This window comes from Hippopotamus amphibius, chromosome 9, assembly GCF_030028045.1.
Source record: "Hippopotamus amphibius kiboko isolate mHipAmp2 chromosome 9, mHipAmp2.hap2, whole genome shotgun sequence".
Taxonomy (NCBI): domain Eukaryota; kingdom Metazoa; phylum Chordata; class Mammalia; order Artiodactyla; family Hippopotamidae; genus Hippopotamus; species Hippopotamus amphibius.
In genome coordinates this window covers 99,721,638-99,745,807 of record NC_080194.1, presented here as the reverse complement: position 1 = coordinate 99,745,807, position 24,170 = coordinate 99,721,638, and positions in this window count along the sequence as shown.

The following is a 24,170-nucleotide window of genomic DNA, read 5'->3' as shown; positions in this document are numbered from 1 at the left end:
TGAGCAGGCTTTCTCTAGTTGCTGAGAGTGGGGGCTACACTTTGTTGCAGTGAGCGGGCTTCTCATTGCAGTGGCTTCTCTTGTTGTGGAGCACAGGTTCTAGGCACTCAGGCTTCAGTAGTTGTGGCATGTGGGCTCAGTAGTTGTGACTTACAGGCTCTAGAGTGCAGGCTCAGTAGTTGTGGCTCACGGGCTTAGCTGCTCCGAGGCATGTGGGATCTTCCCAGACCAGGGCTTGAACCCGTGTCCTCTGTATTGGCAGGCAGGTTCTTAACCACTTCGCCACATATTTCTTTTTTAAGCTGACCCCAAATCTGACTCCTACCCAATGGTCTTCTCTCCGACCTCTGGAGTATGAGAGAATAGATGTAATTACTCTTTCACATGCTAGCCTTTCAAATATTTGAACATATTAATTCTGTCTTCTGTTAATTCATCTCAAGCAATACCATGCTCTAATTCTTCCTCTTACATAGTGAAATAATTCTCCAGCATTTTCCTGGCCTATCTCCCTTCTCCTAAATGCCATTTCACTTTCACTACATGTTATTTAAGCATGGCACCTAAGGTTTCAGGCAGCACTCTCTATGGTTCAACCAGAGAAGAGCAGAGTGGGGCTACACTTTCCTGAAGAAACACTGTACTTGCCTTCACTCAGACCCAAAGGGCTTTCAGAGTTGAGTGAGCTACTTCATTTGTTAGTATACATTAGTATACAGGCCTCTAGGGTCCCAAGTATGAACTGCTTCAGGTCAGGTGAACCTCACTTATCCTGTAATAGTACAGCTGAATTTAAGTGCGCCTGTTAGCAGAGATGTGCATCTAAGCTTTCACAGAACAATTAACAATTTTTATGTAAATAAGTCTCCATCATTTCTTGCTTGGAGGCTTACAACACCCTCCTAATTATTTTCTCTTCTTTCATTTGTTGATCCTCTCCTAACTCATGGTCCACACTTCTGTCAAAGTTATCTCTTTTTAAAGTACAAGTCTCATTACGTCATTGTATCAGTTAAATTCTCCCCTTTCTCCCCATGGCTTGAACCCATAAGTGTTCTTTGGATAGACTCCAGGAGAAAGTCTGTGACCATCTTGAAGAATGTTGCATGGGGAGAAAATCCCATTGCTTTCAACACGTTAAGTCTAAGAACTTATTAAATAAAATCCAAATAATTTATTGCTGGAACAACTGAAAGGGAGTTGGAATCTGGTTTAAAAAAATAATAATAAAAGGAAGAGGATCCCAGGAAAAGCACTGATTAAAAATCTTTACACTGAATTCTTTCTGACAATTGCGCCCTAACTCTGCTGTGCCTGGTCGTTTTTATCAGCTTCTCCCCTTATCATGGTCCAGAACCTCACTACTTCTCTAGTATCACCCTTTCCTTCCTCACAATGGACCCTCGTTACAGCCACATTGATTTTGAAAACTCCTATTCTTTCAAGACTCTGCCAGATGCCACCTCCTCTGTGACTCAGAGCAGGAATTGTAGTTACTTGATGGTGTATGAGCTTGGGGCCCAGAAAGACTTCAGTTTCTTGTTCTATCTACCACTTCCTAGTTTTGCAGACTCAGGCACATTTTTTGACCTCTTGAATCTTCATTTCCTCATCTTAAGAATGGAGACTATGTCATACCTCATGAGGTGGTCATAAGGATTCAATGACACAACATGTGTATAGTGGGTAACTGTCAGGTTTTCTGGTTACCCAGCCTGTTTGGAATATTCATGCTACACATGGAAAGCATCCAGTCTTACGAGTCCTGTCTACTCAAGGCAAACACCCAGAACTCTCCAGCTTTGTTCCAGCTAGGAAAATGGCATGTGACCTGGGTTCCACCAAACACAATGACTCACCAACCCAAGGCCTCAGTTCCAAAGAGGGAGGCCTTGAGTGACAATCATTGTGCTGACTATGCTGGTTGCAGAGACATGGAGCTTCAGGGGCTGAGTGGTAGCAAGGTTGATCCTGATACAGCAGGACCAACCATGGTGGTGTGATCACTCTACTTCTCATTGGAGCCTATAGCACATCAAGGTTTCAGACATTGTTCCTGGAAACCATCTCAAACCTGGTCCTCCAGGCTAACAACTACACATCTTTCAAACAAAACTCCTTTTCTGAGTAATCAGCCAGCATTGGCCTCTGTTGCTTGCAACAGTGACTTCTGACTCAAAATAAAGCACTTAGAATGGTGCTTACCATAAAATAAGTGGACATAAAAGCTTCTCCTGTGATGTTGCTCCAAGGACAGTCATTCTTCAATATTCCTGCCACAACTGCAGTGGATGTATGTCACTGTGGAACTGTAATTATTTGCACTCATGCTTGTTCTTCCCGGAACTAAGCGTCTCTGAGGCAGAAACCCTGTATTAGTCACTTGACATCCTCAGGGCCCAGCAGAGGCCCCAGAGAGTCATGAGTGCTCAATAAATATTTGTAACTGAGTGAACTGCTCAACCAACTGTGACTCTCCCTGTGTTTCACCCAGCCCACAGTCCATTATTTTTGTAATAAAATACCATGAGAAATTGTCAATCACTGAGTTGAAATAAGATGGTAGAACTACAGCATTTCCACTAACCTACATATCAAAAAAACAACATGAAGTCTGTTTGGCAAGACAGACTTTAAACACACACATTTTTTTCTCAGCATAAAAACCATATGCCCATCTTGTTAAAAGCTTGAGAAACTCAGAAAAGCATAAAAGATAAAACTAAAATTAGTCATAATCTTACCATCCAGATATAGTTATTTTCATTTTTATGAAAATATTTGTAATTCACTTATTATTTCTTTTCTTTTTTCCAGATATATTTCATATAGCTGAGATCATAAAATATATGACAACTTTGTATTCTATATTTTAAAAAATTTTCTCATACCTCCAAATATTCTTTGCAAATATCATAATATACCATTGTACAGATAATAGTAACTTTAATGGAGTGATTTTCAAACTGTGCTCTCAAAGTCATAGGGTTCTTCCAAGGTGTCTCCGAAAAATTCACTGCAAAGAGCCAAAAAGAGGTGGGGTAGGTAGACACCATCCCCAGAACAGATCTGCTATTATGTGTCAATTTTGGGGGTTCTAAGTAACATTTTGTTTGATTAAAAAAACTTCCATTAGATTTTCTCAAAAGTTTAAGAAATCATTAATTTAACATTCTTGTATTTAGGCTATTTTCAGGGCTTTGATAATACAAATAATGCTGGAGTCAATTTATTTTTCTTAAAGTTTTATCTACAGTTCTAAGAATTTCCTTAATATAGCATCTTAAAATTAGGATTAATGGAGCAAAGTATGGAAATCCTAAAGTTCATAGTATATATTTACAATTTGATTTTCACACAATTATATGATTCATGTTCCTACCAACAAGTGAACCAACACCAAATTCTTTCCAGCACTGTTATATTTTTCAACCTTTTGCTATGAAAAGGCAAAAACCTTTTAATCATTTCAATTAGCATTTATTTGATTACTAAACAGCTTGAATATTTTTATAACTTATTACTCATATGTAATTCATCTTCTGTGAATGCATTTCTTCTTCATGACCTTTTACCATTCACCTGTTAAGTCTCAAAGTCTTTCTTATTTATTTATATGATTTTATACATAAAGTCAAAATAACTCTTTGTCTCAAAGTTGTGCCAAAGATGTTTCCCATGTATAAGGGTGCCTTTAGTAAATAAACTTTATTAAAGTACAATTTTCATACATTAAAATGCACTGATTTTGAGCGCATAATTTGATGTTTTGAAAAATATATGCAACAGTGTCATCATTAAAGATAAAATATTAATATCACCCCAAAAGTTCTCTCTGCTGCAAAATCCCCCTTCATCCCCACATTCAGGAAAAATTTTTACCCGCTTTCTGTCATTATTGACTCCATGGAATTCTATAACATGTGCTTTTCTGGCTTCTGATTCTGAGCATAATATTTTTGAGATTGTGCAAATATACCAAAATGTATCCATTGGACTGTTTGATGATATTCTTAACTTTAGTCGTTCTAATTTGTGTAGTGGCATCAGATTATACTTTTAATTTGCACTTCCCTGAGGACTAATAATGTTGAATTCCTTTTCATGTGCTTAATCACCATTCGTCCACGTCTTTCAAGAAGTATCTATCCAAACCTTTTACCTATTTTTATTGATTTTTTTATTACTAGGATGTAAGTCTTCTGTATGCATTCTGTATACAACTCCATTGTCAGATACATTGCAAATACTTTCTCCCCGTCTATGGCTTGCCTTTTCATTTTCTTAAAATTGTCTTTCATATAACAGAAGTTTTCCATTTTGTAAAGTCTAATTTTCTATTTTTTTCCTCTTATGGTTTATGCATGCTGTGTCCTCTCTAAGAAATTTACATCTACCCCAAAGTGTGAAGACTTTCTCTTATGTTTTGGGGGGGAAGTCCTATAGTTTTAGTTTTCATATTTAACTCTATGATTCATTTTGAGTTGACATGAGGAATGGAATAAGTCAGGGTTCATTTCTTATGAAGATAAACAGTTGCTCTAGCAAGATTTTTTATAAGGCTATGCTTTTGCGCATGGAATTACCGTGACACTTTTATAGAAAATCAAATAACCATGTATGGATGAGTGTATTTCTGAACTCACTATTCTGTCCATTGACCTATATGTTAACACTTAGACAAAACCACACTGTCTTGATTACTGCAGCTTCGGTTAAGTTGGAAGTCCCCCAACTTTGCTATTCTTTGTTAAAAAAATTTTAAAGACTTGAGGTGCTCTGCATTTCCATATAAATTTTGGAATCAATTTTTTAGTTTCTACCAAAAAAACAAAAAGTCAACTGCAATTTTTACTGGAATTGAATTGTATCTGAAGGTTAATTTGTGAAGAATTTATATTTCAAAAATATTGAAGCTTCCAATACATAAACATGACATCTCTCTATCCTGACCTCTTAAAAATGAGTTCTGAAAGAATTCACATAGAATTGGTATTTTTCATTCCTTAAATATTTGGTAGACTTGACTGGTGAAACCACATTGACCAGACATTATTTTGTGGGAAGATTTTTAAGTAAAAATTCAATTTTTAAAGTATATATAAAAGCTATTAAGGTTTTCAGCTTCTTCTTGAGTCCATTTTGTTAATTTGTGTCTTTCAAGGAATTGTCCATTTTACTTAAGTTGACAAATTTACTGTCAACTTACTCATAATATTATAATATTATACTGGTATTATCTCATTATTACTCGTAATATTATCTTATTTTAATATCTATAGAATCTATAGTAATAGCTCATTTTATTTTCTTATATTGATAATTTGTGACTTTCCTCTTTTTTTATTTTTTTTATTTTTTGACCATGCCATGTGGCATGCGGGATCCTATTTCCCTGAGCAGGGATTGAACCTGGGGTTCGCCACACAGTGGAAGCCTAGAGTCCTAACCACTGGACCACCTGGGAAGTCCCTCCTCTTTTATTTTTAACCAGAAGAATTACAGATTTATCAATTTTATTGATTTTTCTCCCTTGCCTGTCTTTATTATCTCCGGTAATAGTCCTTTTCTGAAGTCTACTTTGTCTAATGTTGATATAGCCACTCCTGGTTTCTTTTTGTTAGTTATTTGCATGGTGTATCTTTTTCAGTTGTTTTATTTGTATAGTATACTTATCTTTATATTTAAAATATGCTTCTGTAGAAAGCATAAATTTGGCTCTTCATTTTTATACAATCTGACATTCTCTGTCCTTTCATTGTAGTGTCTTTATGAAGTCCAGTGTGGGTCAAATTTTCTCCAAATAGAGTAGAACACGGTATATTTATGAAGTCAAGAATCTGGCTTGTTCTGGATTAACAATGTCTATCCAAAATGATGCATATTTTTTTTCTTTTTTCATTGAAATATAGTTGATTTACATACTGTGTTAGTTTCAGGTATAAATCAAAGTCATTTAGTTATATTTTTTCAGATTATTTTCTATTATAGTTTATTACAAGATATTGAATATAGTTCCCTGTGCTATACAGTAAGTCCTTGTGGATTATTGATTTTATGTATAATAATTTGCATCTGTTAATTCCATACTAATAATTTACCCCTCCCTCCCCCCTTTCCCCTTTGATAGCCATAAGTTTGTATCTTATGTTTGTGACTCTATTTCTATTTTGTACATAGATTTATTTGTACTATTTTTTAGATTGCACATATAAGTGATATCATATAATGTTTTTCTTTCCCTTTCTGACTTACTTCACTTAGTATGACATCCTCTAGGTTCATCCATGTTGCTGCAAATGATATCATTTCATTCTTTTTTATGGCTGACTAATATTTCATTGTATATATGTACCACATCTTCTTTATCCATTCATCTGCCAATGGACATTTAGGTTGCTTCCATGCCTTGGCTACTGTACATAGTGCTGCTATAAATATTGGGGTGCATGTATCTTTTCAAATTAGAGTTTTCATCTTCTCCAAATATATACCCAGGAGTGGGATTGCTTGATCGTGTGGTAGCTCTATTTTTAGTTTTTTAGGGAACCTCCATACTGTCCTCCATAGTGGCTGCACCAATTTACATTCCCACCAACAGTGTAGAAGGGTTCACTTTTCTCCACACCCTCTCCAGCATTTATTATTTGTAACCTTTTTGATGATAGCCCTTCTGACCGGTGTGTGGTGATACTTCTTTGTGGTTTTGATTTGCATTTCTTTAATAATTAGTGATGTTTAAGGATGCATATTTTTTAACTGGCGCATTGCGTGTAAGTATTTACATAATTGCATTTCAATAACTTGAGATAGTACCTGCTAAAACATGTCACAAATTGTACATTCCATAAAATTACCAACCAGTTTTTTCCAACCTCACAATCCATAGATTGTACAAGTCTTTCTTCAATAATTACAACAGCATTATTTTAAAATCAACAATCACACATGATTGTCTATTATATGAATTCTTCTGGTGTTTAGAAGCTTGGGTAAATGATCTTCTATTCTAGCTAACAAACTTTGCCAGTATCATTTATGGAATAAATCATTTTTTCACATTAATTTCCCAGGACATCTTCTTTATACATTAAAGTTTATTTCTGAGTTCTTTATGACATGCCAATGATATTTGTGTCCAATCTTGGTTGGTACCATATTATTTCAGTTATTATAACTTTGTAATATCTTTTGATATCAAGAGAGAGAAGACTTTTTTACTAGTCTTTTTTTTAACAAAATTGAATTTGGGTATTTTTATCTTACTACTCATCCAGAAGTTTATATGTGTATTTTTTTTCCTGCACAGAAAAAAGGTGTCATTGAGATTTTTATTAAAATAGAATTAGAATACTAAATAAGTTGTAAGAATTGATATTTCTTAAATGTTGTGTTCCCATCCAATGACATGGCACGTTTTTGCAAATATTCAGGTCATCTTTCATCTTTTATATCACTTGTTCATGTTTCTTTACCACTCTAGTTTCCAGTTTGTTTTCTATGACCTTACGTGTATGTAGACTCTGTTTTGTTGCTGTTGAGAAGGGCATTGTTTCCAGTACAGTTTCTAGTCATTCCCTTCTGGTATGTAGAAAGGCTATCAGTGTTTATATATTTATTTCATATCATAAATATTTATAAATATTGTTTATTTAAAAACTGCTTTATGAATCTAAGTTTATTCATTCAATACTTATTGATCATCCCTCTGTGCCAGACACGGTGGGTTCTCACTCACATACTTATTCCTACTCATCACTACATTTTTCTTACGGCACATTTGTAAACCATGTGTTTTTTAAATTGAGCTCTAAAATTTTCTACACTATTAGGCACCAATTTCTTATTATGGCTCCTAAGCCAAGTCCTCTTTCTCTCAGTTCTAGCCTGCCTTTCTGGGTTTATCACATGTCACTTTCTCTCACACATCCTCTGTTCCACCTGCTCAGACAGGCGTTGTAATTCTTTCATAACTTGACTATGCATTTTTCATGCCTGTGATTCTCTTTCCTACTTGATTACTGGGGAATTCCTATTTATTATTTAAAGAGTAATGCAAATGTCACCTCCTATCTTCAGCTATCCCTGACCACATGCTCAGGCAGAATTAATTTTTCATTTGTATTATCATAGCTATATGTACATACATCTATTATATTACAGGTCACATCACATTTATTTTTTTATGCCTCTGTCTCCTCTAAGAGGCTATGGCTTCCTTCTTATCTTCCTATCCTCACTAGTCAATGTATTTTTACAGAATAAATTGAATAATTAACCAATTAATTTATTATTTTTGTGATTTAAATAAAAATTAGTGATTTTTGTTTCTGGGAGTTTACCATTCTTTCCTAATAAGAATTGTGGCATTTTCCCATTTACATTCATTTGAGGCTACTGACATTCTCTATGATTTCTAAAAGATTATCATTCATAGTTCTTAGATCACATCTAAAGTCTTTTCACTGGTCTATAAAGTAGTGTGTCTGGAGCTAGCCCAGAGATAAACCCACACACCTATGACAAAGGAGGCAAGAACATATAATGGAAAAAGACAGTCTCTTCAATAAGTGGTGCTGGGAAAACCAAACAGCTACATGTAAAAGAATGAATTTAGAACACTTCCTAACACCATACACAAAAATAAAACAGATTAAAGACCTGAATGTAAGGCAAGACACTATAAAACTCTTAGAGGAAAACATAGGCAGAACACCATTTGACATAAATCACAGCAAGATCTTTTTTGCCTCACCTCCTAGAGTAATGAAAATAAAAACAAAAATAAACAAATGGGACCTAATTAAACTTAAAAGCTTTTGCACAGCAAAGGAAACCATAAACAAGATGAAAAGACAACCCTCAGAATGGAAGAAAATATTTGCAGACGAAGCAACTGGCAAAGGATTAATCTCTAAATTATTTTAGATTACAGTTCTAATACTCTACTAATCTCCTGTTTGCATCTTTGACTTAAGTTTCTTGTTTATGATATTGAACTTTCCCTTTTTTATTAGGAATACCATCTTACTTGTAAAATGGGAGAAAAAAACAACAGTTCAAATGCATTAATTCAAGTATTTATTCAGTCAATATTTATTCAAGTACAACTCAAAAGAATTACAGTCTGATTGAGGCAATAGATATAAACACCACAGTAAAGTCAGACTGTGACGACAGCTCAGCCAGAGGTGTGGACGCAGTGCCACAGGAGAACAGAAGACTTTTCCAGCTGGGAAAACTGGAAAGGATTTCTTGGAGGAGACAGATTAAGCTTTGGTTTGTAGGACAGGAAAGACAGGAGGAAGAACACTCCAGGCAAAAGAGCACAGCCTTTCTGGATTGTAATTTAAAACTGTAAAAGAAATCTATTAACAAGGATTTTTGTTGTTTACTTTTTTAATATTTATTTATTTATTTGGCTGCACCAGGTCTTAGTTGCAGCATGTGGAATCTTTTAGTTGCAGCATGCGGAATCTAGTTCCCTGACCAGGGATCAAACCCAGGCCCCCTGAGTTTGGAGGGTGGAGTTTTAACCACTGGACCACCAGGGAAGTCCCTTGCTGATTATTTAGACAGTAGACAAATAACATTTCAGAAAAATATTACCTTTAATCACCCGTTTGTCTATCATAAAATTCATCCTTGACATACCCCCTTCCTTTATCCTCAGTCTACACTCAGTCATTGAGGCCTGTTCATTTCCACTACTGCACATCTCTCAAATCTGCCCATTTTTCACAATGCGCATTGCCACCACCAAAAGCCACTTCTTTCTCCTGAACACCGACACAGCGCCCCACCCAACCTCCCCACAGCCACTCTTGCTGCCTCCAAGCCGCTTCTGCACTGTAACCCGGGTTGTCTTTCATAACATGCAAACCCAGTCGTGCTTTGGCTTCAGTGACTCCCTGTTGCCCTTGACAGAAAGTCTCCTTTCCAAAGTTTACAAAGCCTTCACCATCAGCCCCCTCTCTGTTGCCAATGGGCCACCCGCAGTCGACCACTGTTTTTTCTTCTTTATATGCTTCTGTTTTGTTTTTGGTTTTGGTAAATTAACATAATTTATAAAATATGCTAATTATTTGGTAGTCAGTGAGTAGTAGTGGGAAGATCCCAAGATTTAGAGTCAAAACTTAGGTTTACATCAAAATTCTGTCATTTAAACTGTGTGTGACCTTGGATAAGTTATTTAGCCTTTTATGGCCTCCTTTTTTCCTCATCTGTAGAAAAGGGATAATAATAGTCCCAAAATAACCATATAGTTGTAAAGATTAAATGAGATAATGTTGTGGGAAAAAAAAACATTTTGTAAACTATAACACATGACATAAATGTTAGTAATAATATCACCTAATACGGAATATACACCATCAGGTAAATAAATACAACACTGCTTTGGCCATTAACGAGTCAGCATGAGCTAATACCTGGAAAGAGCCCAAGGTCTCATACAGAAAAGGAACTTTGTAAATGAATTTAATATACAATTTAAAAGAGGATATGGCAGTTCAAGGCAATGGGAAAACTGAATCAAACTACTGAAGATTTAAGGCGTGGCTAGCATGAAAGAACCTGATATTATACTATATTTTCTTTCTTGATAGTTTCTATTTTCTGACTTACTTGGACTATAACACAATGTTATGGGTATTTTAGAATTATTTGTAAATATTTTAATACTATTATCAGTGTTTTTGGCAGATGGTTATTTCCCTTTAAATGAGCTATTTCAAAATATTTGCTGCATTCCTGTGATTTAATAATATTCATGAACAGTTTCTTTCTAAAGGACTATATCCCCAATTTAATAATGAAATTCAGTGAGGAAAAATGGGGTTTATTTAATGGAAATTAATTTTGTGGCTTAAAAGGAAAACAGAAATGCATTTACTTCATTAAACAAGAGATAAGTGTACTTGAAAACCTTTTCTCCCATGTGACATGAATACCAAGCAGATTGAATTGATGAAGCAGCATTTAGCTAACGCTACTTTCCTCTTTTATATTCTGTCTTTAATTCAGGTAACAGTGGGAAGTGGAACCTGACCATTTTCATACACATTCCCTCTGCACAGAAGGCATTTTTCAAGCGCAGTGAAGGAGTTCCTCTATTGCCATCTAGTGGATTTTATAAAGGGCTTCATGGTTGAGTCAGATGAGCTGGTTTATATTTAGCTCAAAGTGTGGGTGGAGGGAAATGAAGGGTGGAGGGAAATGAAGGGCGGGGGTGGCAGAAAGCTAAAACTTTTTGAGATAGTTTCTAAAATGTATTACATTAATTAGTAAGAGGTGCTGAGTCACAGAAACACATTATGGGCTTATGAGCTAGATATTTCAGGGAAAATGGCAGGAAATCAGGTATGGGGGAGAGTGAAGTTCAACTCATGCACTCAAGGCTCAGTCCTTACTAGCAGTTGGTGTCCCCACAGTCTCTACTAAAAATGTTTTAAAAGGTTATCTATCAACCACCATCATCAGGATCTTTTGCCTTTTTATAGGAGACACCTGGATACTCTGGATACCTGGATACTCTACAAAGACCCAGTGGGGTTTTAGGTTCAAAAGATTGATGAGGGAGGGTGGGGTTGATAACCTTCCACTTCTTAAATTTTTTCCACACGAGCATGTAAAAACATGCTGTCATTCATGATGTTGCTCAATTAAGAAACCTGAGAGTCATCTTTGACATCTTCTTCTCCCTCATGTTTACACCATTCATTCAACAAGAAATACCAAATACACACACACAGAGACACATGCAAATCCAATTAATCTCTAAATATTGTGAATTCTAGCTTCTAAAAGTCTCTCAAATCCATCCACTTTTCTCTATTTCCACTCACATCACACTAGTATGTTATAATCATCATTCACCCAACTTATCCCCCCACATCCAGCATTCAACAGACAGCTAGAATAAGCTTTTTTTAGGGTAAATTCAATTATGCTGCAATCCTGCTTCATATTCTTGAATGATTTTCTTTTGGTTTTAAAATAAATTCCAGACATTTTAATGTGAACTAAAAGTCCCTGAATGATCTGGCCTCTGCCCAGCTCCCCAAATTGATCTCTTGCCTGTCTCTTCCTTCTATTCCTGTATCGATGACATCAGTCTTCTCTCATTTTCTCCAAAGGACCAAGCTTCTTATCACCCCAGGGCCTTTGAACATGCTGTTCCCTGTGCCTATTCTTCATTCTCCTGGCACCCTGCACTTCTTTACTGTTGCACTAATTACAAACCACTTGTACGATTCATTATGTAATATCTAGCTATAAGCCCAAACTTTAAATTCTATGAAATCAGGCACCAAGTCTATCTTATTTACCTTTTTAACAAGGCCAAAATAGGCAAAATAAAAATTTGTTGAATAAATTAATGAATTAATTATTGCCTCCTATGATTTTTCATTATTTTAAATATGCTCCTTGCTTGACAGCAAGTTCCTCAAAGATAAGCAAATCTTTAAGGAGACCTTATGTTGGAGATGGCTGCAGGGATGACTCAGACATGATCTTGCAACCTGAGACATGGAAACCTTGCAACATGGAAACAAAGTACCATACAACATTTAAAATATCATAATGTGCAAAATGAGCATATTTCTTTGGAAACACACAGGAGAAAGGAGTTAAGTCAGTTTGGCTGAATTTGGGTAGATGTGTCAGAGAAGATGAAATTCAAGTTAAAGTTTTGAAGGACAAATAAGAGTTCATAAGTAGCAAACGGGGAAGAGTGATCAGTGCAATTGTTGCAGGGAGGGGCCTGAGAGGGCACTCTCGTCTAACACTTGGAAATGAATTGTCCAAGGACACATACATGCTGACAAAGCAAGAAAGTATTGGGAAGGGGCACCCGGGTGGAGAGCAGGAGGGTGAGGGGACCCAGGAGGACTGCTCTGCCACGTGGGTCACAAACTCTGGTTTTATGATGATGGGGTGGGTTTCCGGGTTGTCTCTGGCCAATCACGCTGACTTAGGGTCCTTTCTGATGGTGCATGCATCTCTCAGCCAAGATGGACTCCAGTGAGGAGGATTCTGGGAGGTGGGCAGGACATGTGGACTGGCATTTCCTTTTGACCTTTCCCGTATTCTTCTGGTTGGTGGTGGCTTGTTGGTTCCCTGTCATAAAATTACTCATGCAAATTGTTATTGTCTGCTTGGCCAGGGTGAGTGGGTACAATCTGTGTTTCCCCTAACAGAATGAGGTCAGAGAAGTGAGAAAGGATGCAATGGTTTTGATGTAAGAGAAGAATGGGTTGTTACCTATTTCTCCACTGGAACCTCCATCACAATTATTAAATGCATACAGCAGACATTTAATTAACACGTGATTTGACTTGAAGAATGGTGAGAAATGTAGAAATAGCAGTAAATATGGTATCTTGGTAAAGTCAGAATAAGAGATTAAATAAAATCAGTTTTCTTCCATTTTAATATCAACAACATTGAAACAATTATATTTGATACTACTTCAAAAAACTCTGATAAGAATGCATTTTGGGTCAAATCAGCTTGCCTTTGAACCTCTCTGAAAAAGGAGTCTGAGTTTCAACTAAAGGTTTATGCATGAAATTAAACCTACATTTTCCCTCAGAGAACACTGTTCTCTAGGAAGATCTTCAAGTCCAGAGGACTTATTTTTTCCCAGAATTTCCTGTATTTCTGGCCTAAGAGAATGAGAGGGTGACATTCTTTTAGCTCCATGCTAACACCATTAAACAAATCCTTAATCACTCTCCTTTGAAAGTCAAGACATATGTGTTTACAACACCTTCTACTGATCCTTGGCATGCTTTTATCCAAGAATAATAAACATCAGATTTCTCCACTTTTAACTATGTTTTCCTGAATCAAAACATAAAATATAGATGTAACCAATTAATTGTCACTTAAGAAATCTTGTCCCATCCTAAATCTCTTTTGTTGCTTAGAATTAAGTTTCGAGAAGCCAATCCTTCCTGTTTCCCCAATTTTTGGAGAATTGAAAATATTAGCAAAGTAAGTCAAGTTATTTATATTTCAAGAAGAGAAATGTTTAATACTACAGGTGAATTCTCAATTGTCTAAATAAGATATAAGGAAAATTACTGAATTGCTGCTTATAAAAAACAATAGGAGAAGGAAGCATGTTTATACAAAAGTTCTCTCGCTCAGGAGCAAATTATAGAAGTTTGATGCTTTGCTTATATAATGATTTTAAGTAATCAGAAAATAATAGAAAGCCTTAATTTTGGGTACCTTAGGTAAATAACTTTTACTGTTTTAGTGTTAAGACTGACCATACTTTTGGGGGGTTTGTGGCAGTTTTTTCTTGTTTTGTTTTGTTTTGTTTTTTGGCTGCGTTTGGTCCTCGTTGCTGTGCACAGGCTTTCTCTAGTTGTCATGACCAGGGCCACTCTTCCTTGCAGTGCACAGGTTTCTCAGTGAAGTGGCGTCTCATGTTGCAGAGCACGAGCTGTAGGCGTGCGGGCTTCAGTCGTTGTGACACATGGGCTCAGTAGTTGTGGCCCACGGGCTTAGTTGCTCCATGGCATGTGGAATCTTCAGGGACCAGTGATCAAACCTGTGTCCCCTGCATTGCAGGCGGATTCTTAACCACTGTACCACCAAGGAAGTCCCAAGACTCACCATACTTTTGAATCATTTGGTTCCTGTTAATGTTAGTACAATTTTTTATAGAAAGCATAGTATATCCTGCACTGAGAACTAGACTATCACAGTAATGTTTTGTTTATGTTTATGAGAAGCATATTTCTGTGCCTTAGATCCTTAGGGTAGGATTCACCATTCCTGCTCTGATACTGAAGCACACTCCCTTTCAACAGAGATGTGTCTTTTACATCATTGAATGGATCGCAAAGGAAAAGTTCAGGGAGGCTGGAACGCTCCAGGACTGAGGGAAGGACTTAGCACAAAGATTGGCTTGAGTGTAACAGTCAGGGGTTCTAGGTTCAGCTCCACCCTATCTGGCTGTGACCCTTGAAGCAAGTTCCTTGAGAAATGGAGGCCAGACCTGGAAGAAGAGGATGGCTCCAAGGCTTCTGCTGGTCTCAGACCACCAGGTGATGCTTCCAGCATTTAGACTAGAAAATACTTATATATTCAAGATTTACACCTCAGCTGAAACCACTGGCTAAAGTGAAGGAACACTTTAATGATTTAAGAAGCTATTCAGTTGCCATAAAAAAGTAATTTTGTTTCTTCCAAACCTCCAGATTATTATGGAGATTTTTCTGCTGAGTCTTACTTTAAAAAGGCAGTATGCATGGAGGAAAAGATGGCGGCGAAGTAGAGAGACGTGGAGTGCATCCCTCCCCACAGATGCATTGGGAATGCACGGAAGGATGCAGTAATTCTCACAGAGAACCAGCTGAACACCAGCAGACGGCCTCGGACACCGGACGGGACTGCGGGGAGCCCGACATAGCCGGTAGGGAGGCAGTTACGAGGGCTCAAAGAGGGTGAAGCGGCGGAGCTGTGGCAGACGGGAGGGAGTGAGAAACATTCGGAGGGTCCGCAGCGCAGCTCAGCGTTCCCGGACCAAGACATCGATCCGCGGCTGAACGGAGGGTCCAGGAGCGGGAGTGTGGGAGCAGGAGAGCTGGTTCAGTGTGGGAAACATTGTTGCCGGTAGGGTGACGGACCGAGAGCACAGGCGGGAGGAGGCCCACGGAGAGGAGTGCCCGTTCCTGAGAGCTGCCCGGCCATGATGGCGGCTGGAGGCTGCAGGCTCACTGGCGGCTGGGAGGAGCCACACGCATAGCCTCTCTCTCTCTCTTTCCGCGCCTCTGCAACAGGCAGTGGAGAGACGCCCTGCGGGCCACCTAAGGTGCTCAGGGATAACAAGTACCCTCAGGCACTCGGGTGGGGCTAGATTAAAACCCCTTGCAATGCCAGCAGCAGGGAGGCTGCGAGAGAAAAAAAAAAAAAAAGAAAGAAAAGAAAAAAACCCCCGAGAGAGGCCCAACTCTAAGACTTTCTGTTTACGCCTGAGCCACCTGCGCCCTCTGCAACAGGCACCTCCAAGCCTGACTGAGACATCAGTGCGCCACTGCTCACTCCCTCCCAGGAGAAGGAGCCACTGTTGTACCCTCTCCCTCCCAACACACCGACGCTTACAGACGAACAATAAAGGAACCTCTGCTGGTCACAGAATAACGCAAAAAAACCCAAGGACAAGCAACCCCAAAAGTTTGGACAACCATGAGGAAACAAAGAAACACCATGCAGGCAAAGGAGCAAGAAAAAAACCCACAAGACCAAATAAATGAGGAGGAAATAGGAAAAATGCCTGAAAAGGAATTTAGAGTAATGATAGTAAAAATGATACAAAATCTCGATAACAAAATAGAGAAAGTACAAGAAACAGTTCATAAGAACTCAGAAAAACAAACAGCAATGGATAACAAAATAACTGAAATTAAAAATACTCTAGATGCTATAACCAGCAGAATGACTGAGGCAGAAGAACGAATAAGTGAGTTGGAAGATAGAATGGGGGAAATAACTTCCACAGAGCAGGAAAAAGAAAAAATAATAAAAAGATTAGAAGACAGTCTCAGAGACCTCACTGATAACATTAAGCATACCAACATTCGAATTATAGGCATCCCAGAAGAAGAAGAAAACAAGAAAGGGTCTGTGAAAATATTTGAAGAGGTTCTAGTGGAAAACTTCCCCACCATGGGAAAGGAAATAATTAACCAAGTCCAAGAAGCACAGAGAGTCCCATACAGAGTAAACCCAAGGAGAAATACACCGAGACACATATTAATCAAACTAACGACAACTAAACACAAAGAAAAAATATTAAAAGCAGCAAGAGAAAAGCAACAAACAACATATAAGGGAAAACCCATGAGGATAACAGCTGACCTTTCCACAGAAACTCTGCAGGCCAGAAGGGAATGGCAGGATATCCTGAAAGTCCTGAAAGAGAGAAACCTACAGCCAAGAATACTCTACCCAGCAAGAATCTCATTCAGATTTGAGGGAGAAATCAAAAGCTTTCCAGACAAGCAAAAGTTAAGAGAATTCAGCACCACCAAACCAGCCTTACAACAAGTGCTAAAGGAACTTCTCTAAGTAGGAAACACAAGAAAAGGAAAACACCTACAAATACAAACTCAAAACAATTAAGAAAATGGTCATTGGAACACACATGTCAATAATCACCTTAAATGTAAATGGATTAAATGCTCCAACCAAAAGACACAGACTGGCTGAATGGATACAAAAACAAGACCCTTCTATATGCTGCCTACAAGAAACCCACTTCAGACCAAGGGATACATATAGACTGAAAGTCAAGGGATGGAAAAAGATATTCCATGCAAATGGAAGTCAAAAGAAAGCTGGAGTAGCAATACTCATATCAGACAAATTAGACTTGAAAGTAAAGACTATTACAAGAGACAAGGAAGGACACTACATAATGATCAAGGGATCCATCCAAGAAGAACATATCACAATGGTAAATATCTATGCCCCCAACATAGGAGCACCTCAATACATAAGGCAAATGCTAACAGCTATAAAAGGGGACATCGACAGGAACACAATAATAGTGGGAGACTTGAACACCCCACTTACATCAATGGACAGATCATCCAAACAGAAAATAAATAAAGACACACAAGCTTTAAATGACACATTAGACCATCTCAACCTAATTGATATTTGTAGGACATTCCATCCAAAAACGACAGACTACACTTTCTTCTCAAGTGCACACGGAACATTTTCCAGGATAGATCACATCTTGGGTCACAAATCAAACCTCAGCAAATTCAAGAAAATTGAAATCATATCAAGCATCTTCTCAGACCACAACGCCATGAGACTAGATATCAATTACAGGAAAAAAACTGCAAAAAAGACAAACACATGGAGGCTAAACAATTCACTCTTAAACAACCAAGGAATCACTAAAGAAATCAAAGAGGAAATCAAAAAATATCTAGAAACAAATGACAACGAAAACACAACAACCCAAAACCTATGGGATGCAGCAAAAGCAGTTCTAAGGGGGAAGTTTATAGCAATACACTCCTACCTTAAGAAACAAGAAAATGATCGAATAAACAACTTAACCTTACACCTAAAACAACTAGAGAAAGAAGAACAAAGAAACCCTAAAGTGAGCAGAAGAAAAGAAATCATAAAGATCACAGCAGAAATAAATGAAAAAAAAAGGAAAGAAACCATAAGAAAAATAAATAAAACTAAAAGCTGGTTCTTTGAGAAGATTAACAAAATTGATAAACCATTAGCCAGACTCATCAAGAAAAAAAGGGAGAAGATGCAAATCAACAGAATTAGAAATGAAAAAGGAGAAGTAACAACGGACACCTCAGAAATACAAAAGATCATGAGAGACTACTACAAGCAACTATATGCCAATCAATTGGATAACCTGGAAGAAATGGATGCATTCTTAGAAAAATACAATCTTCCAAGACTGAACCAGGAAGAAATAGAAACCATGAACAGACCAATCACAAGTACAGAAATTGAGGCAGTGATTAAAAATCTCCCAACACACAAAAGCCCAGGACCAGATGGGTTCACAGGCGAATTCTATCAAACATTTCGAGAAGAGTTAACACCTATCCTTCTCAAACTCTTCCAAAATATTGCAGAAGGCGGAGCACTCCCAAACTCATTCTACGAGGCTACCATCACCCTGATACCATAACCAGGCAAAGATGTCACAAAAAAAGAAAACTACAGACCAATATCACTGATGAATATAGATGCAAAAATCCTCAACAAAATACTAGCTAACAGACTGCAACAGCGCATTAAAAAAATCATACACCATGATCAAGTGGGGTTTATCCCTGGGATGCAAGGATTCTTCAATATACGCAAATCAATCAATGTGATACATCATATCAACAACTTGAAGGATAAAAACCATATGATCATTTCAATAGATGCAGAAAAAGCTTTTGACAAAGTTCAACATCCATTTATGATAAAAGCTCTCCAGAAAATGGGCATAGAAGGAAATTACCTCAACATAATAAAAGCCATATATGCAAAACCAAAAGCCAACATCATTCTCAATGGAGAAAAACTGGAAGAATTCCCCCTAAAAACAGGAACAAGACAAGGGTGTCCACTCTCACCACTATTATTCAACATAGTTTTGGAAGTTTTAGCCACAGCAATCAGAGAAGAAAAAGAAATAAAAGGAATCCAAATTGGAAAAGAAGAAGTCAAATTGTCACTCTTTGCAGATGACATGATATTATATATAGAAAACCCTATAGACTCTACCATAAAACTGCTAGCACTCATTGATGAGTTTAGTAAAGTAGCAGGATACAAAATTAATGCACAGAAATCTCTTGCATTCCTATGCACTAACAACGGAAGAGCAGAAAGAGAAATTAAGGAAACTCTCCCATTCACCATTGTAACAAAAAGAATAAAATACCTAGGAATAAACCTTCCTAAGGAGGCAAAAGATCTGTATGCAGAAAACTTTAAGACATTGATGAAAGAAATCAAAGACGACACAAACAGATGGAGGGACATACCATGTTCCTGGATTGGAAGAATCAACATCGTGAAAATGTCTGTACTACCCAAAGCAATTTACAGATTCAATGCAATCCCGATCAAATTACCAATGGCATTTTTCACAGAACTAGAACAAGAAATTTTATGATTTGTATGGAAACGCAATAGACCCCGAATAGCCAAAGCAATCTTGAGAAGGAAAAATGGAGTTGGTGGAATCAGGCTTCCTGACTTCAAACTATACTACAAGGCCATAGTGATCAAGACAGTATGGTACTGGCACAAAAATAGAAAGGAAGATCAATGGAATAGAATAGAGAACTCAGAAGTAAGCCCAAACACATATGGGCACCTTATCTTTGACAAAGGAGGCAAGAATATACAATGGAAAAAAGACAGCCTCTTCCATAAGTGGTGCTGGGAGAACTGGGCAGCAACATGCAAAAGAATGAAATTAGAACACTTCCTAACACCATACACAAAAATAAACTCCAAATGGATTCAAGACCTACATGTAAGGCCAGATACTATAAAACTCCTAGAGGAAAACATAGGCAGAACACTGTATGACATCCATCAAAGCAAGGTCCTTTTTGACCCACCTCCTAGAATCATGGAAATAAAATCAAGAATAAATGAATGGGACCTCATGAAACTTAAAAGCTTTTGCACAGCAAAAGAAACCATAAACAAGACTAAAAGGCAACCCTCAGAGTGGGAAAAAATAATTGCCTATGAAACAACGGACAAAGGATTAACCTCCAAAATATACAAGCAGCTCATGAAGCTTAATACCAAAAAAGCAAATAACCCAATCCACAAATGGGCAGAAGACCTAAATAGACATTTCTCCAAAGAAGACATACAGATGGCCAACAAACACATGAAAAGATGCTCCACATCACTAATCATCAGAGAAATGCAAGTCAAAGCCACAGTGAGGTATCACCTCACACCAGTCAGAATGGCCATCATCACAAAGTCTGGAAACAACAAATGTTGGAGAGGGTGTGGAGAAAAAGGAACTCTCCTGCACTGTTGGCGGGACTGTAAATTGGTACAGCCACTATGGAAAACAATTTGGAGGTTCCTTAAAAAACTACAAATAGAACTATCATATGATCCAGTAATCCCACTCCTGGGCATATACCCAAAGAAAACCATAATCCCAAAAGAAACTTGTACCATAATGTTTATTGCAGCACTATTTACAATAGCCAGGACATGGAAGCAACCTAAATGCCCATCAACAAATGAATGGATACAGAAGATGTGGCATATATATACAATGGAATATTACTCAGCTATAAAAAGGGATGAGATGGAGCTATATGTAATCAGGTGGATAGAACTACAGTCTGTCATACAGAGTGAAGTAAGTCAGAAAGAGAAGGACAAATATTGTATGCTAACTCACATATACGGAATCTAAAAATGGTACTGTTGGACTCAGTGACCAGAACAAGGATGCAGATACAGAGAATGGACTGGAGAACTCGAGGTATGGGAGGGGGCGGGGGGTGAAGGGGAAACTGAGACGAAGCGAGAGAGTAACACAGACATATATATACTACCAACTGTAAAATAGTCAGTGGGAAGTTGTTGTATAACAAAGGGAGTCCAACTCGAGGATGGAAGATGCCTTTGAGGACTGGGGCAGGGAGGGTGGGGGGGGCTTGGGGGGGCGTCAAGGAAGGGAGGGAAGATGGGGATATGTGTATAAAAACGGATGATTGAACCTGGTGTACCCCCCCAAAAAATAAATAAATAAATAAATAAATAAATAAATAAATAAAAAAAAGGCAGTATGCACATCAAGACTGACATAGCCCTAAGGAATTGTAGAAGTTTTAATATCTGTTGATGTGGATAAGAAACTAAAATTTCCATATTTAAAACAGATGAATTTTAAATGCATAACTTTAAATTACTGTCACAAATGTTCAATATTTTTTCATCTATATACAATTGTTTCTTGGTAGAGGAAAACTGCAATCTAATTTCTTAGGCTAAATGGCTGTTTTTCCACTTTGTCCTCAAGCTTGCTATCAAATGTGTCCCAAATGCAAGGGGATGAAATTTAAAAATTTCCCGCGTGTGCGAGCGTGCGCGCCCGGGTGTGTGTGTGTGTGTGTGTGTCTGTGTCGGGGGGTGGGGGGGAGAGAAGCAGAAAGGTTAGAAGATACCTCTGAAATTTTTAAATAAAATTTTTTTTCTCAAAAACTATACGTTTTTAAATAACACATATAAAGAGGATATTTGGAATGAGAAGCCCAAAACAAAGTTTTGTTAAAAGACTTTTCAAAGTCTTTTGTTCAAAGACAGTTGCATTTTTGGTATATTTATAATGTAACAGTTGGGAGCCCAAATATCAGAATTGATTTTATTTTTTTCATCCAACATTGTGAGAAAAAAATGATCATTATCAAATCCTGCCTTAGCATCTAAGGGCAAAAGAAAGAAGACAATTAGGACATTACGATGACATTAGTTAGAACCTTTTTCATTTCTGTTGAGAATGCAGTATGCTGTGAAAGGGATGAAGACTTGGGGGAGGGGGACCATAGAGGTCATGTGTAAAACAAACCAGCTGCTACTCACACTTACTCTCTTACATTTTTTGTTACTGTTTTGTTCTCCAACAAATCTAGGTACATATTAAGTCTAAATATTTCTTGATTTGAGGGCTTGCTAAAGTAATAAATTGCCAAGTTTAATCAACAATAACTAGTTTATCTAAATAAGCTCTAACTTTTACCCTGCTGGAGAGAAAGTAGAGGAGGGTGGTAATTTCTTGCAAGAGAAGCACAGGTAGGAAGAGAGGGAGGGAGGAAGGGAGGGAATGAGGGAGGAAGAAGGAAAGATATCTTCATCTAGTTTGGGAAAAATTAACCAGGGCAGCTTCTACGTTCTTGAGTTCAAAAAGGAGACTGGCAACAAGGGCAATAAATGTTTATTAAATATCTATCGTATGCCAGATACGCTGCTACATGTTGGGATCTTTCAATTTAATCTGTAGGTTTTTCTATCTTCTCCCTGATATAAGGGTACCTAAAAAATAGATATCAGAGAATAAAAAGAAAATAATTCTTGAAGTTAAGCACAGAGCGTACAAAAGTCTTACCACTCCTCAAAGTCATGTACAATTTCCTAGAGATTTTTGACACCAAACTTTTTTTTTTTAACTTTTTTTGACGTGGACCATTTTTAAAGTCTTTATTGAATTTGTTACAATACTGCTGCTGTTTTATGTTTTGATTTTTGGCTGCGAGGCACGCGGGATCCTGGCTCCCGGACCAGGGTGCTAACCAGCACCCCCTGCACTGGAAGGCATAGTCTCAACCACTGGACCACTAGGGAAGTCCCAATACCAAAGTAAACTTTAAATGAGTGATAAAACAGTAATTAATTAGTTAGTTAAGCTGTGAAGTTAAATAATACTAAGTACAAGCATATACATTTTTCTTAAGGCATTTAATTCTTAAAAAGCTGATCTTTGTTAGTAACTTTCAGTGTCTAATTATATTAATAGTGTTTTGAAAAATACAATAAGTGGAAAAGAGTTTACCTCTTCTTTAATCAACCTACTAATGTTATGACAATCTTCCATCACCTAGTGGTAGGATATATGAATTACAAGGGAAACAACAAAAGAAAAAAGTTTGTAAGGGAGACATTTAAATGCTGATAACACTTACTTATCTCTGCAAGGTAGGATATCAGGTATTTTAAGTTTATTCTATTTTGCTTACTGTGTTTTATAATAACTGTGTATTGCTTGGGTAGATAAAGAAGAAAAACATAAGAATTAAAAGAAAATGGTATAGAAAGCCAATGGAAAGAAAACAATGACATCCAGCCTTATTCCTTCAGCGGCCTAGGGTTTTAAAAAAAGGCCTGAAAGAAACCAGAAAAATATCCCTGAAATAAAAATAGGAAGGAAGATTGAGTTCAGGGGAACAGGAAAGAAGAAAACACAGAAAGATAAACCCAAATCTTTCAAAATCTATTCTATTACACTCAGAAACAGGCAGGAGCAGAGATGTCCCCATGCATCTATGGGCATGGAGAAAAAAAAAGGAGTGATTGGACTACTTAAACCACTTCTCCTCATGAAAAATGAGAAATGAGGTTTGGTTTTCACGGGCCTACGTGCACCAAATGCATCAGTGTTTTGGTTTCAGGGTATTTTAACTCCCTAACTTTGATGATGCTTACAACGCCTTCATGCACAGTGACTTCACTGATGGCATTATACCGGTTCCCGTTTCTGCTTGTATACCTAGCCCCTTTTTACCACTTGGCTTTTTCATATTCCATTTCATCTGGAACAATCTGTTCTTCCAATCTTCTCCAGTGTTGCCCCATGGCCAGCTCTCCGTGGGTCTCCAGGGCTCAACCAACACATCACCTTCTCTGAGCTTCTGCTGATTACCTTAGTCTCCATCTAAAGGAGCTGTGGTCACACGGCTGTATGCCCTCCACTGCCCCCAACTTTGGTCCTCTATCTCATTTCTTTGTTCATCTGTTTTCTGTCTCCCTCACTAGAGTATCAAGTGCATGAGGGCATGAATATATCTGTCATTACAATTGTTTTTCCAGTAGACATATAGTTGACACTAAGCAAATAATTGGGA